A 16,187-nucleotide genomic window follows, 5' to 3' on the forward strand; every position below is an offset into this window, starting at 1 on the left:
GAATACCAGGCGGCAGGAATAAGGGGGGGCCGTCTTGAGGCTGGCTGACACAGGATCTGTCATTCCTGTTATTTGTCATTTGTGCCTTATGTTTTTTCCTTGAGTGGTCTAGCTAAAGGTACTTTTACTTTTATTGATATTTTCAAAGAGCCATCTTTTTGGCTTTATTAAGTTTCTCTATTATTTGTGTTCTATTTCACTGATTTCTGTTCTGTATTATTTTCTTCCATCTACTTCCTCTGTGTTCAGTTTTATCTCCTTCATCTCACTTCTTAAGGTGGAAGATTTCATCGTTGATTTTAGGACTTCCTTCTTTTCAAATATACACATTAAAACTCTAAATTTTCTTTTAAGCACATTTTAGCTGTAGTTCCAAAATTTTATCATGCTGTGTTTATTTTCATTCACTTCAAAATATTTTCTGTTTTCCCTTGTGATTACTTATTTGAGTCATTGGCTATTTAAAAATGTGTTGCTTAATTTTCAAGTATTTTGGAATTTTACTAATATCTTTCTGCTATGGTTTTTAATTTCATCATGGTCAGAGAACATACTGTGCAATATTTAAACTTTTGAACTTTACGGAGACTTGCTTTACAAAGAATTTACCATGCATATCTGAAAAGAATGTGTTCTGCTGTTGAATGAATTTTCTAGAAATATCAGTGACATCAAGTAGAAGATTTAAACAGTGCTATTTAAATAGCACTGTTTAAATCTTCTATAGTCTTACTGATTTTTTTTTTTGTCTACTTGTTCTATCATTTACTGAAAGAGGATTGTTGAAATCTCTAGTTATGATTGTCAATTTTCTATTTTATTCAGTTTATGTATTTTGAAACTCTTTTATTAGGTGCATACCCATTTAGGATTGTTACTTTGTACCCTCGATCATTATGAAATGTCCTCTTTGTGTCCAGGAATATTCCTTGTCCTGAAGTCTCTTTTTTCTGATACTAATATAGCCATTCCTTCTTCTTTGTGAATTGTGTTTGACTACTATATCTTTTTCGACCTTTTTTATTGTAACCTATCTGTTTATATTTAAGTAGAATTCTTATGGACAGAAAATAATTGATTTTTTTTCCCATCTGACAACTTCTGCATTTTATTTCGATCAGCTTCCATGTCTTTATTAAAGAGAGGTAGAGAGGGGCCAGACCTGACAAACGAGGGGCAAATTACTGTCCAGGAAGGTGGATCAGGCTCAAAGGATTTCAGGGCAGGCTGATGGTCTGAGAGGAGTCAGGGAGGTCAGGACCTTGCAACAGCTCAGGAGTGATTTCAGTGTGTGATTTCAGACACGGGGCCACCAGCGGTGCTGCAGGGTATGCGGGGAAGTGTGGAGCTGGCCAGGGGCCTCAAAGCAACTGCTGCCTCATCTCCCTAGCCAGAAAGCCACATGTTCGGTAAAAGGTCAGAGAGAAGATATTTTAGATTTTATGGGCTGCGTTTGTCCAGGGAAGCTAGTTTGCTAAGCCCTGCCCTGGGTTGTTCCCGGGCCCTGGTCTGGTTGTGGCCTTCCATGTCCACTTCATTGCTTCTCCATCATAAAGAGGCTCGTGCGAGTTGTCCTTCCTGTCTGTACCCTGCATCTGTGCAGCATCCTCAGCTCTTCTTGCCTTGTTGTCCTCACCAGCCTCTTCCTCCCTGTCACTGGGGTGTGGACTGGCGGGCCCTGCAGGTCGCCTTCACTGCGGGCTTCCCAAAGGAACAGCATTGTCATCTGTTTCCACCAGGCTCTCAAGCCAGACTGCTTGTTGCTGTCCCTCCTATGGCTGTTCTCTCTCATCCAGATACATTCAATCAGGATTAAACTGCAGCATCTCAGTGCCTTGAGGGAAGCGTGAAGCAAAAAAGGTGAATATGACTCCTGGATGCTCTGGAGAAAAAGCCTGAGGCATCTCCATGTTTGCTTTAATTGTAATATTTGGATCATTTAAATTGGATCGATTATCAATATGGTTGGACCTAAATCGGCCATCTTGCTATTTATTTTCTATTTGTCACATTTTTTGTTTGTTTCTTTTTTCTCCTACCTTATTATATATATATTTTTTTGATTCAGTATTTTTGGATATTATACTTTTTCTCCACTGTTGAATTACTGGCTATTCTAAGACTTTTTAGTGGCTGCTCCAGAATTTGCAAGAAGCATCTTTAATTATAACTGCCTGCATTCAAATGATATCACACCATTTTATGTACAATGAAAGGAACTTCGCAGCAGTAGATTTCCCATCCTCATGATCTATCCTTTGTGCCAGTGTTGTCATGCTTTTGTTATTATGAGTTATAACATTCAACATACTTTTCAAAAATTAAGCAGTCGGTGATCTTTTAGAGACATTGACATATTTACCCACGTATTTGCTTTTAGTGGTGGTCTCTCAGCTTTCATTTTGTTTAAAGAATTATTTATTTGTTCTTAATTTCTAAAAGACACCTATCAGATATAGAACTCTAGATTGGCTCTTTTCATTTCAGAATGTAGAATGGTTGCTTCATTGGATCCCGGCTTCCACTGTTGCTCTTAAAAGTCTGTGGCCATTTTTATCTGTACTCTCCTATAGGTAACATGTTTATCTTTTTTTCTCACTTCTTTAATGTTTTCTCTCCTCCCTAGTTTTCAGTTTTGTGATTATGGTGTTGTTTTATCTATTTATCATATTTGAGATTATTTCGATTTTTGCATGTGTAAACTTTTGGTCATTATGTCTTCAATTTTTTTTTCATTTCCCCTCTTCTTCTGGACCTCTATGTTATGTAGCACTTTATATTTTGTTGCAGGTAACTGAGACTCAGTTAACTTTTTTTCAGTCTATTTCTCTCTATGCTTCATTTTGGAATTTTTTCTCTTGCCACGTCTTCAGTTTCACTAGTCCTTCCCCTCCCCCCATGTCCAATCTTTTTTTTTTGAATCTTATCTTATTTATTTTCTTATATAGCAGGTTCTTATTAGCCATCAATTTTATACACATCAGTGTATACATGTCAATCCCAATCACCCAATTCATCCCATCACCATCCCCACCTCCCCAGGGCTCCAATCTTTTATTAAGCCCATCCATTTAAAATTTCCCGTCAAATATTGTATTTTTCTTCTCTAGAATTTCCATTTATTTTTAAAAAATATATCTTCCACTTCTCTTATTATTTGGATCATGTTGTTCTCTGAATCCTTGAGCACGTGTGTAATAAGCGCTTTCAAGTCCTTGTCTTCTACTTCTGTTATCACTGTCATCTCTGGACCTGTTTCTATTGATTGATTTTCTGAGATTATGATTCATATTTCTCTTCTTCTTTCCATTTTTAATTGCAAAACTTTTCTTCTTGGAAATTTTTGATTTGGTGGTAGATAGTGTTAATGAAATGACATTGATGTTCTGAATGTGGTTTTTGCTTGTTTGTTTGTTTTTTGTTTTGTTTTCCTTTAAAGAGTGTTGAGTTTTGTTTTCCTGGAAGGTAAGTGCTTTTCAGCAGAAAGAAGGAGGAATCGTAGCGCTCAACTCATTTGTTCCTGTTTCATCAGGGATCATAGTGCTGTGCTGCCCATTGCCCAGTGTCTAAAAACAGGGGTTTTTTTTTCTATATTTTTTTCTATTTCCCTAGTAGCTTATGGTGAGAGGGCAAGTACCTAAATCTTATACCAGTTACTCCACCATGATGGAAGAAAAAGTCTTAAATACATTGATTGAGTTATGGTCTGGCTAAATAAAACCAATCTGGTATTCTGGCTTACCTACCACTGTATACTCTGAAATTTGAAGGTACTGTCTCATGACAGTATCTTTTCATCTGTGTAACCATGAAAAGTAAAAGTTCCACTGGTGTTTGGTTGGGAGTTTTTATTTAGTCAGCTCTTTGGCAGCTGAGGCATAATGGTTAAGGACATTTCTTCAGAGTCAGAGCACTTTTGGGAATACACTGCAAAGTTACGTGATAAAGGGCATGGATATGGCAAGTGTGAAGAATGAGGACCATTGTGGCTATCAATCTGCCATAGCAGAGCTCAAACCGTTGAAGACAGAAGAGGGCAAATTCTGAACTGGCTAAAACTGAATAAAATTCTGCCAACAAGAGAAAGGAAACACAAGTGGGAAATTTAATTCAGTTATAGGAAAATGAAGAAAATTAATTTCTTGGACATCTGTAAAGAGCATGGGCTATAAGATCAGACTGCATGGTTTCAAATTCAAGACCAGCCACTTACGGCTTATATAACATGGAGACCTTAAAATATTTAATCTTTTAAGCTACAGTCTTATTATCTACAAAGGATAATATGGTAGTTATCTGAATAGACAGTGGTGAGAATTAACTGTGATAATGTTTATAAAGTTTATTTCCATGTATGTGACATTGTAGGCCAGGATTCAGCAAACTTTTTACATAAAGGAGCAGAGAGTAAATAATTTAGACTTTGACAGCCATAAGGTCTCTGTTGCAACTATTTAATTCTATTGTTGTAGTGTGAAAGCAGCCATAGATAAAACATAAGTGAGTGGGCATGGCTGTTTTCCAATAAAACTTTATTTACAAAAATAGGCAGTGGTCATATGTGGCCTATGGTCCATAATTTGCCAACCACTGCAAACCGTAATTAGTGGATCTCTCATCTGTAGCTCCATTTTAAATTACTGGAGTTCAGGAACCATGTCCTTATTTTGTTGTATTTTTATATCTCCTAGCCAGTGCCTGACATAAAGTAGGTGCTTTCTCAATGATTTTTAAAATATAATTATTTATTGAACTCCTGCCAAGCACCAAAGCACCAGTAAAATGCCTGCTCCTATTCTGAGCTTTTCTGTCCAAGGAAGCAAGGTGGAAATTCTACCTGAAGAGTTAGAAAGGGCTGAGCCCACTCTAATATAAACAATCCTGCAAATAAGCTTTATTTTCTTCCAGCATTTAGATCACTTATGTTTCCTTTGCACCTTGCAGAAGTAGTTAACCTATTCCCAGTGCTACCAGGCCATGTTTTAAAGCCTCATTATCTGGCCCCATTCTCTAGACAGGACATTACAAGTTTCCTTGTATGACCATTTCACTTTGAACCTAATGGAAGGGTGGGTTCAGTTTCTGATCCTCTAAGTGTTTGAGCCAGGACACTTTGTGTAACTCTACTATGTTCACGATGAGGAAAGCAATGTATAATGTCTGATGAAGAGGATATCCTGTCCCTGCCCTTCACACGCCAATCACGCAACTCTGCTTACCTCAATAAATATGCCCTGATGGGATTTTTGACCCTGAGGTTCATCCTTTATCACAGGATTCTATTAACTTCTTCACCACGATATTTTAGAGAACATAGTAGAAAGTCATTTTCATCTTTAACTCTCTTTACAGATAAAATAAAACAATTACAGCATTATAAAATGGTAATTTTTACTCACATTGAGACAGAGGGAGTCATTGCAAAACATCAAATTAATTCCATTGCTATCCTTGCCAATAAAGCAAGGCTATTTAAACTCATAAATTTTTCTGTGCATGTTCCTTTGGAAAAAAAAAAAAAGTAAATGGCTACATCACAAACACTGAACGCCCTACTCCGGTGTCTCTGAGGGCGTTTGCCTGTGCATGAAAGAGACAGAAACTATAATATAAACACATTTAAAAACCACTGCATCTTCACTAGGGCAGGGTTGGCACCGCTTAACTGGCTTCAGTCATGTGGTAAAAATGACTACTTAGCGTTGTTTAAAATCAGAGCTTCCTATGTTGGCTGCCCATGCTGATTCCTCCTAGAGAAGCAAAAACAATGTCCTGATAGCTGAGACATTAGGGATGGGTGTTGATGAAAAGATTTCCTTGTATTATTTTCATTAGGTTTCCTGCTTGCCTCATCAATGCTTGGTAGACTTGGGTGCCAAAAAGTGGAGATTACTTTTATGGAGCATCTTGTGTAATTATTTCCTCTAAAATTTGATGGTCTTCACCTTAATGATATAACAGAGCATGGTCTTTACTGCAGTTAGAAACAAATGGGCCGGGATGTGCGTAATCACAAAATGCCCTAGGGAAGCTAGTTTGAGGCACTCTCAGATAAGCTCATGTCCATCTGTGGTCATTGTCTTCCAAGTTCAAGCATGATGCCACCCACCGCTGTGTTGATATTCTTGCTATCAGTGTTCCGGAAGATAGTAATCTTTGTTCCTGTATGTAAATAGGATGTATTTCTACTTTATGTTTGCCGCCCCTGTCTTCACGTTCTTTGAGCTTCTCCCTTGGCCTCATCCTAATACCTGAGCAGCCCCATTTACTCCATTCTGGGGTGTCTCAGCTACAGCATTTTTGACATTTTGAGCTGGATAGATCTTTGCTGGGGGTAGTGGTGGTTGTCCTGTACGTTGTAGGATGTTTGGCAGCAGTGCTGACCTCCACCTACTAAATGCCAATAGCTCATCCTCACCCTCCTGTGCTGTGACAACCAGACGTGTCTCCAGATATTACCAAAGTTCCCCTGAGGATGCCGGGCTCAAAAGTAACCCTGGTTGAGAACTTATCGCTATATACTAAGTTGATTTTTCTACCAGTGGTTTCCATAACCACATAAATTCTGACATAGTTTATCATTTATCATGTCCCTAAATAAGCATTTCTCTCAATACATCATTTTAAAGCTAAGGAATGGAGATCCAAGGCTATGAATTCAATTAGCCAAGATGACATAGCTCACTGATGACAAAGCCAGGGCTTGACCTCATTCCATCAAAATGCTGCTTCTCACGTGCCCCCCACCCCCGCCAGCTCCTGTGTACTCCATCACAGAAGGTAGTCAGTACAGAGGTGTGACATCTTCTGCTCTGTGCTATACCCAAAACCATCATTAAGTAGCCAAGTAAATTGGTTATCCATTCATTCATGCATTCAACAAATATTGGAATGGCTCCTTTGTACCAGATGCTATAGTAGGCGCAGGAGATATAGTAATGAGCAAATGGGACTAAGTCTCTGCCATCCTTGAGGACATATAAAACAGGTCAGGTGGGCTTCCCTGCTGGCGCAGGGGTTGAGTCCGCCTGCCGATGCAGGGGATACGGGTTCGTGCCCCGGTCCGGGAAGATCCCACATGCCGCAGAGCGGCTGCGCCCGTGAGCCATGGCCGCTGAGCCTGCATGTCCGGAGCCTGTGCTCCGCAACGGGAGAGGCCACAACAGTGAGAGGCCTGCGTACCACAAAAAAAAACAAACAAAAAAACAGGTCAGGTGGTGATCAGTGCTGTAGAGAAATTTAAATCTATAGAGATTGAGAATCCTGTAAGGGTTGTGATTCTTTGCAATCCATCTGGATACCTGAGAGAAGAACATTCCAGGCACCGGGAAAGCAAGTGCAAAGGCCCTGAGATGCAAGTGTGCTTGGTATGTTGGAGACCATTACAGCTGGAACACAGTGACCCAGGAAGGGAGTGGTAGGAGATGGGATTGGAGAGGGGACAGAGGCAGATCACATAGACCACAGAGACAGATGGTGCTGTTGATTTACTCCGAGATGGAAAGGTAGATTGTCAGGTTCAGATCCCAGCTCTGCGACTTACAGTTGTATAACCTTGGGAAGTCACTCAATTTTTCTGTTCTTAAGTTTCCTCCTCTGTAATTGAGGAGACTTCATGATACTACTTGAAAAGGCTGTATGAAGTTTTTAAAAGTTCCCTTATTCAGAGTACTTAGAATAGTGCCTGTAAGTACTGGAAAAAGTTAACAGTTTTATTAGCGACTTTTAAAATGATCATTCTGGCTGCTGAGTGTGGAATAGATCAAGGAGTGGAAGAGAGTGTGCTGTGGAAACAAGGAATAGTTAGGCATTTATTACAGTAATGCAGAGTATTACAAAGGAGGTGTAGAGAGATGGCCTGGGTGTTCTGGATAAAATCACTGATGGTTCAAGATGTAAAGTTTAAGAGCAAGTGAGAGATCAAGCACGGCACAGCTTCTTCAGCTCAGTCAACTAGAAGCATGGAGTTGCCTGAGATAGGAAAGACCGGGGAAGGAACTAGTCTAGGGTGGAGAGTTAGAAGCACACTGTAGAGCATATTTAGTATGAAATGTTATTTGGCATCCAAATATGCTGAACAGTCAATTGGGTTCATGAATCTGAAGGTCAGGAGGGAAAACTTAGCTAGACGTACACATTTGGAAGTTGTCAGACCACACAAGCTCTTTGAAGCCATGAGAGTAGAGGCAAATACCTTTAAGGAGAGTGTGAACAGAGAAGGAGGCCACAGAATGAGCTTGGGAGGCTTAGTCATTTATAGAAGAATAGTGTGAGCAGGGTAAAAGGCTGTATAAGTACAAGTGGCTACTCTGGAATCCAGTAGGAGAAAGTGTTCCAAGGCAATGGACGGGTCTCCAGTTCCAGTAATGTCGGACCAAATATATAAACAAAAGATCAAAACTATTTTCCTAAATGTGTCAGTAGAGCTAAAACGAAAGTGGTCGTGGTTTAATCTGCACAGACGCTTGAAGTCTCATTGTATTCTAATTCCGAATTTTTTAATTCTTTTTTCATCAACTCCAAATGGTGAACCCAAGATCTGAGACCTGTTTTATCATGGGCATTTGCTGATTCTGGAGAAGGTGGCTGAGAGGTTAGGAAGCTGAATAGAACTTTCAGAAGCTCCACAGACCTTCCATGAGACACACACTAGAGTTCATGGTCCTCCAAATGGGAGTGGGGTGTGGTAACCCTATGCGCTTAGCTTTGTACACCATTGAGCTGTGTTCTAAGAGTTATGATGAATCCCTCCAGAGAATCTTCTCAAGTTCTATGACTACTCTCAATTTATTGCTGTAATTTTTAAGCACATATTTGGCACACAATAAAAAATGCCCTGGCACACAAAAAGAAACCTTTTTTTAAAAAGCAGAATTAAATGTCAGTAGAAACAGATCCACGGGGAATTAAAAATTATTTAGCTCCTTGTGTTTCAGTAAACAAAAGACAGGGTGAAGAAATTGGACAGATAAGTGTAAAATATAAAAGAAGATAAAGCAGAGTTGGAAAAAAAAGACCAATAATAGCAAAACTAAGAAACTAATAGGCAGATTTAAGAGCAGATTAGTGAGAGCTAGAATTAGTGAAGAATATACATAAAGAAATACAAAAAGATACAAAAGGTTAGGAATATGGAAGGGAAGGTGACAGACATAGGGAATGCAGAGAGTAGGTCTAACAAAAAGGTATGGTAATTCCAGTAGAAAAGAGAGAATAGGACAGAAGAAAATTTGAAAATAGAACGGCTAAGATTTCCGAAACTGTTGAAACATAAAAATCAATTGAAGCAGGATACACATGTACGATAAGTAGTTTTACATGTACACAAAAGAATAGCATACTAACAATTTTGAAAACCAAATATAAAGATAAAATATTAAAGCACATAGAGAAAAAATGGCAAATTACCTTCAAAAGAGCAAGGGATGAACCACCTGCTGACTTGTTAGAAGACATGACGGAAACCAAAGGAAAAAGTAGTGCTGAAATTCCAGTATGCCAACTTATAATTTTGTCAGTGGGGATAGCCTTCAAGAAAGAGGATGAGGGCTCCCCTGGTGGCACAGTGGTTGAGGGTCCGTCTGCCGACGCAGGGGCAGTTCGTGCCCCGGTCCAGGAAGATCCCACATGCCGCAGAGCGGCTGGGCCAGTGAGCCATGGCCGCTGAGCCTGCGCGTCGGGAGCCCGTGCTCCGCAACGGGAGAGGCCACAACAGTGAGAGGCCTGCGTACCACAAAAAAAAAAAAAAAAAAGAAGAGGATGAAATAAAGGTACACTCAGATAAATAAAAACAGAGAATTTATCACCAGCAGAAGCACGCTAAAGAAATGCTAAAGTGAGTTGATCAGAATATAAAGTTCACAGTTGCAAATAAGGAAATGCAAGAAGGAATACAGAGCAATGCAAAAGAGTATTATGTGGTAAATCCAACTGAATATTGATTGTATGAAACAATAATCATAATATGCCATGGGGTTTTAAATGTATTTCACTAAAATATATTAAAAACTAAAACTGTACAATTTGGAAGGAGTTAAATGAAATCAAAGACACCTCACAGGTACTGACCTTGTCCACAGAGGGGATAGAAATACAAATCAGATTTGACTTTGATTGGTCAAGAATGCATCCTGTTGTCTCTTAGGTGACCTTAGAAAATAAGCAAATATTATATAACCATAGTGTGTTTACCTGATGAACACATTAAAAACAAAGCTATTCCCCTCACTGCTTCAGTCCTCTACCCCCTACCAATCTTCACCCAACTTCTCCACTAACTAAAGTGTTTCCAAAAAGAAGTTGTGACGAATGGTCCCAAATGAGGGGCCTGGTTTGAGTCAATAAAGATGGAGAAATGACCAGGAGACATAACAACCTAGAGGTCACTGACAAGAGTTATTTTAACGGCATAGGAGGGTGAAATTTTAATTGGAATGAGTTTAAGAAAGAAAGGGAGGAGGGAAAAAGGAGACAACAAATACAGACAACTTTGGGGGGAAATTCTTCAGTAAAAGGGAACAGAACACGAAAAGACAGAGTTGAAGACAAGATCAATGCCGAGTTATTTTTTCAGGACAGTATAGGATGTTTGTGTGCCGATGGAAATGATCCAGCAGAGAGAAAACCTAATCCTGTAGAGAGAGTAGGAGAAAATTTCTGGAGCAGTAACTTTGTGAACAAAGTGATGGAATGCAGTGCACAAGGAAGGGGTTGACTTAGGAGGAGACAACTCATCCATCAAATCAGGAGCAAAGGCGGACGGCTACAGAGCCACTTAGCTTGGTGGTTATGGGTGGGACCATGGAGGTTCCTTCCTGATTGTTTTTATGTTTGCAGTAAAATAGAAAGAATAAAATAGAATTGCCAGGCAGCACTAAAAGATCACCAACATAAGGTGAGACTAGCCAGCCATGCTCCATGTCTTTCTTCAACAGCCTCGATGGAAGTTTAAAAGAGAGGGAGAATTAAGCAGGTTGGTAGCTATTTCAGATGGAGGGGAGGGAAGGGGATGGTTATTTCACTTAATATAAACTGGGGAAAGACAGAAATCAGAAGATCTGAGTGGTGAAGGAGGATGAAAAGCTGTTAGAATCAGTAGATTATCAATCCTGATGGAATTAAAGAATCACTAGGGTTCAGGTCCTTGAAGTAGGGACCTGGAAACATATGAAGTGGTGCTGGGAGAGTGGGATCCTTGATATGAGATGACAGTGGGGATGAAGCTAACCAGAATGTCAGAGCTCAGGGGTGGTCAAAGGAATCAGAATGTGATCAGATCAATCAATTAATCTTAGAATTAATCAACTAATATTCATTTAACAAGTTTTCAAATCATTCTAAATTTCAAACCTGATCATGCTGTTATTGGAAGTCCTTTAGACTACTCTGCCCAAGCTCTGAGCTAGTTTTCAGGATAAAATTCAACCTCAGGAGGTTGGCATGAGAGTTCCTTTGTCATCTGATTTCTCCTTCTCTAACAGCAGCAATAACTTCCTTCCCCCCAGCACTCTTCCTAGGCTATTAACTCCTATCAAAGAACATCTTAGATGCTACACTTTTTGAGAAAAAGCCCTACAACCACACCCCATCAAACTGAGCTTAGACATAAGATCTGAGTTTAAACATTACATTGCATTTTCACAATTAACGGCTTCCCACAAATCGGAAGCTCTTTGAGGACATGGACTTCTTAGTCTGTAACCCTCCTCTCCCACCACTACTTCCATATATTTGTGGATTAATTACTAAGTGAATGAGTAAATAAACGAATCAACAAATGTGCATCTACTTGAGGCAGAGACCAAGTTAAGGATTTAGCCTTGAGACTGCAGTTAGAAATAGAGATACAGTTCTTCCTGGTGAGAAGGAGTCTCTGGGGGAAAAAAAAGAAAACAAAAAACAACAGTTGTAGGAAGAATCTAACTTATCAATGCATCCCAATTCTTAAGAACATAGTAAGTAATACATTAGTAAGCGGTAGCTCAGTGGAAGCAGCTGGACATTTATGAGTTAATCCCAAAAAGTGAGATGCAATTCAAGTTAAAAAAGAAACCAGTAATGGTATCAGGATAGATTCTGTAGAAAAGCCAGTTGTCTCTGGTAGTTTTGCCTGTAAATTGACCATTCGACACCTCTGTTAATTTTTTCTCCAATCTCAAAGTGGTTATAGTACAGTCTCAGTTGTTTATATAAATGAAGTCATTAATCTTTGGCAAGAAAGTAGAAACAATGACGCTAACTCTACTTTTATTTAAATTCTGTTAAACATCTTTGGTTTCTATGTTCAACTGTTTATTGGTATCTAGGTAGTTAGTTAATTAGCTACTTGTTTAATGAAGCCATTTATTACTGCTCAGATAGCCATAATCAAGGGCATGACACAAATAAAGTATGAAAAAGATTAAAAGAAATTCATCAGCCAGATATGAGCTCCTGTACAATGGAGAGATTTATTATTTCAGGTCTGGTATTGAGATTAGCCTGACTGACTTTCTGGCTTTGAATCAACAATCTATTATCTCATTTTGAGATAAAATCTGGTGAGCAACAGTCATATCAGTTGTTTTGCAGACATAATCAAGAAAAGGTATATTCATTTACCTACCACAGCACCTGGCAAAACAAATTACTGCAGCAAGATGCAACATACTATATATAGTTTTTACTCATTAAACTTCATTCTATGCTAATTTTCTGTGCTGTTCCAGGTTTTAAGAAGACTGGAGTTTTAGATTATTTTGTTATTTAGACAGAAAGTGGTTTCTTTTCTTTTTTCTTAGATTTATTTATGATCTTTTTTGGTTTTCTTTTGGCTGTGTCAGGACATAGTTGAGGCACGCGGAATCTTTCGTTTCCACGCTCAGGCTCTTTGCTGTGGTGTGCAGGCTTCTCTCTAGTTGCGGCGTGCAGGTTTTCTCTTCTCCAGTTGTGGTGCGCAGGCTCCAGGGCGCCTGGGCTCTGTAGTTTGCAGCACACGAGCTCTCTAGTTGAGGCACATGAGCTCAGTAGTTGTGGCATGCAGGCTTAGTTGTCCCACAGCATGTGGGATCTTAGTTCCCTGACCAGGGTTTGAACCCACATCCCCTGCGTTAGAAGGTGGATTCTTTACCACTGGACCACCAGGGAAGTCCCAGAAAGTGGTTTCTTTTACATTATGACTTACCCCAACAAACCATAGTGTTTTGGAAAACACTTACCTATGAATTGCTGGAGAAAAAGAATTACTCTCTTTTCTTTGTTTTTTCAATGTAATTTTTAAAAGGAGAAATACAGATAATAATAATTAAAATATTGCACAGCTTTATAAGACCAAACATATGGCCAAAATATGTACATTTAAATAATGTACGCATTAGCGAATGATTGTAAAGTTAATGCAAAGTTATTTCTACTTCTTTGGCTCGCCAGTTGCCTACACGATGAAGTCTGCATCCTATGACCGTGGCACGTCTGCCTGAGTTTCTTCGCACGAACACTTCTCCATATGTTCAGCTCCCGTGGCACGCACAACACTCTCCACCCTCCACATCATGTCGTGTTCCTTCCGTGATGGAACCGGCTCCGTTGCTCCCACTCAACATCTGAGGTAATTTCATTAAGAAGATGTTTATCCTAAGGAGGAAAAGAGCATGGAGGTTCAAGGAATTAGGAAATAGAAAAGCATGTGGTGGAAGGATTAGTATGCACTTAAGTTGGAAACCAAAAAGGAAAACTCCAAGGAATTTAATTTGATTTTAGCACATTTTATTTCATGTGGTTTTAACTAATCAGAAGAATTTGGTACCTAGAAATATAGTGTTATATAAACCAAATTATATAGTGTAAGCTAAGGCTCTATACACTCCAAGTGATTTTTTTCACATATAAAACTTTAGTCTCTTTGCACATTGGAAATATAGGTGGATCATTAAATGTTCACACCATAATATCACTAAAGAAGTTGGTTAAGTGAGGTATAAATAATGTCACTCAAAGGAGGTGATTGAGTTTTCTCCATAGTAATTTTCAGTAAACTGTTAGACTGGGGTATTAGAAGCCTAAATGATTGAGCTGACAGTTTTCAATCTCAGACTTTTATCTTCAGATAATGACTTTAGAAATGAAGAATACACACAAATTCTGTCAGGAAAATGATGCGGCAGATTGAGACCTTCACATGGCATATTTTTATAACCATAGTCGTACACTGAACTTAGTTGCTATAAAAAGCACAATAGCTCAACATTTTATATCTTTCTAGCCCATTAAAACCATTTTCAAAATTCAAGTAACTGAATTTCATTCAAAATATGTGGTATATAACTACACCTTCTCATTGTTCTATTAGGATATCTTTTTGTATGACAAGTTAAGAGTTGAGAATGGGCAAGTCTATTTTTGTCCTTCAAAACTCTTCAACAAAATTGGAAACTCGGAAATATTATTAACATTTTTATTTGATTTAATTTAAGATAATTTCTTTCACAGTCACTTAAGCTCTCATTTACACTTACAAGCTGAGAAAGCTGCCCCAAAATAAATCCTGCAAAGCTCTGATACAGAAGTATTTCAGTTCAGTTCAACTAGGATTTCCTGATTCCAGTGATGGACACTTGGGGAGATTACAAGAGGGTTATGAGCATGGCTGCTACCCTCAAAGGTTAATCTAATTGGAAAGACATAGCATACATGCATGATTCTGTTTCATACATGTTTACATGTTGAGTACCATATGTGGTGCTGTAATGTAAATTAATGTAATGGTGTGCTTGAATAAAGGTTCGATGGACAGGAATTTATTTAAATCTGGGGGAAATCTTTATAGAAAAAGAAGAGTTATGAGTATTGAAAGTATAAGGCATAAAATAAGATGATCTACTGTTCAAAATCGTAAGAAATTAGATATTAAAGCCAAAACAAGGAAAACCAAGGAAATGGCAGGATGGCTCAAAAATTCAAGAACATGTGCCGCTAAAATAAATTCGTACATATTCAACAGGTAAGAGTAAAATTATGGGCACAGCAAAATCATGTGTTACTGATCTTAAGATGGGCAAGTCTGCAAAAAATATTTGGAGGAAAAAAGATTATTGTAGGAAAGAAAACTTAGAGGGATGCATTATTTTAACTATTTAACCCACTCTCATAAAACACACTCAAAGTATGAGGCTTCTCTAAAAGAATCACACTGTTTTGACTGAGTAAGAATATTCTATTTCAGCAACATAGTTGAAATAGTTGTGATGAAATTCTGTCCTATGAATGGTCTCTTTCAGGAAAAAAAGTAAAAGAAAGCTCAGAGATTCTCATCACTTCCAGAATTGAAAAGGTGTCATGTAAGGGAGAGGAATATATGGCCAAATGCAAATTTATTACATTAGATAATTCAGATTTCCAGTTTGGACTCAAGAGTATAAAAATAATAATAGTAATAATAATAATAATATGAACCCCACACTCTTCTTATATATATACATGTACACAAGTATATGTTAGATTCTAGTATTTATTCTACTACATATCTGTAATGTCTATTATATTCTAATATTCATATAATGTATATATTACAGGACTTGCCTCAAGAAGTAATTTTAAGGATTAAATGGCTTATATATATTTAATCCTTAATATTATTATGTTAATGTTGTATATTAGTATATTAATTTGTTTAGATTAATTAGTTCATACTATATATAATATATAATAGTATGTATAATATTTTATACATATATATTTAATCCTTAAAACAAGTCTCTGAGGTCAGTGCTATGATTGTCCCATTTGCAGAGAAGAAAAGAGGCCCACAAGTGATAACAAGGTGCCTAGACCACACAGCTGGTAGATATCAGAGCTGGGATTTTAATACAGTCGACCCTCCATATCCATGGGTTCTGCATCTATGGAGGAGTCAACCAACCTCAGATGGAAAATATATTTTTTTTAATATTCCAAAAAGTTCCAAAAAGCAAAACTTGACTTTCCCAAGAGCAGGCAACTATTTACATAATATTTACATAGTAGTAACAACTATTTACATAGCATTTACATTGCATTAGGTATTTAAAGTAATCTAGAGAAGATAAAAAGTACAGAAGAAGAGGTATGTAGGTTACACGCAAATACCGTGCCATTTTATGTAAAGGACCTGAGCATCCTCGCATTTTGGTATCGGGGTTGGGAGGTCCTGGAACCAAACCCCTGCAGATTCT

Source organism: Globicephala melas, chromosome 21 (genome assembly GCF_963455315.2).
Source record: "Globicephala melas chromosome 21, mGloMel1.2, whole genome shotgun sequence".
NCBI lineage: Eukaryota > Metazoa > Chordata > Mammalia > Artiodactyla > Delphinidae > Globicephala > Globicephala melas.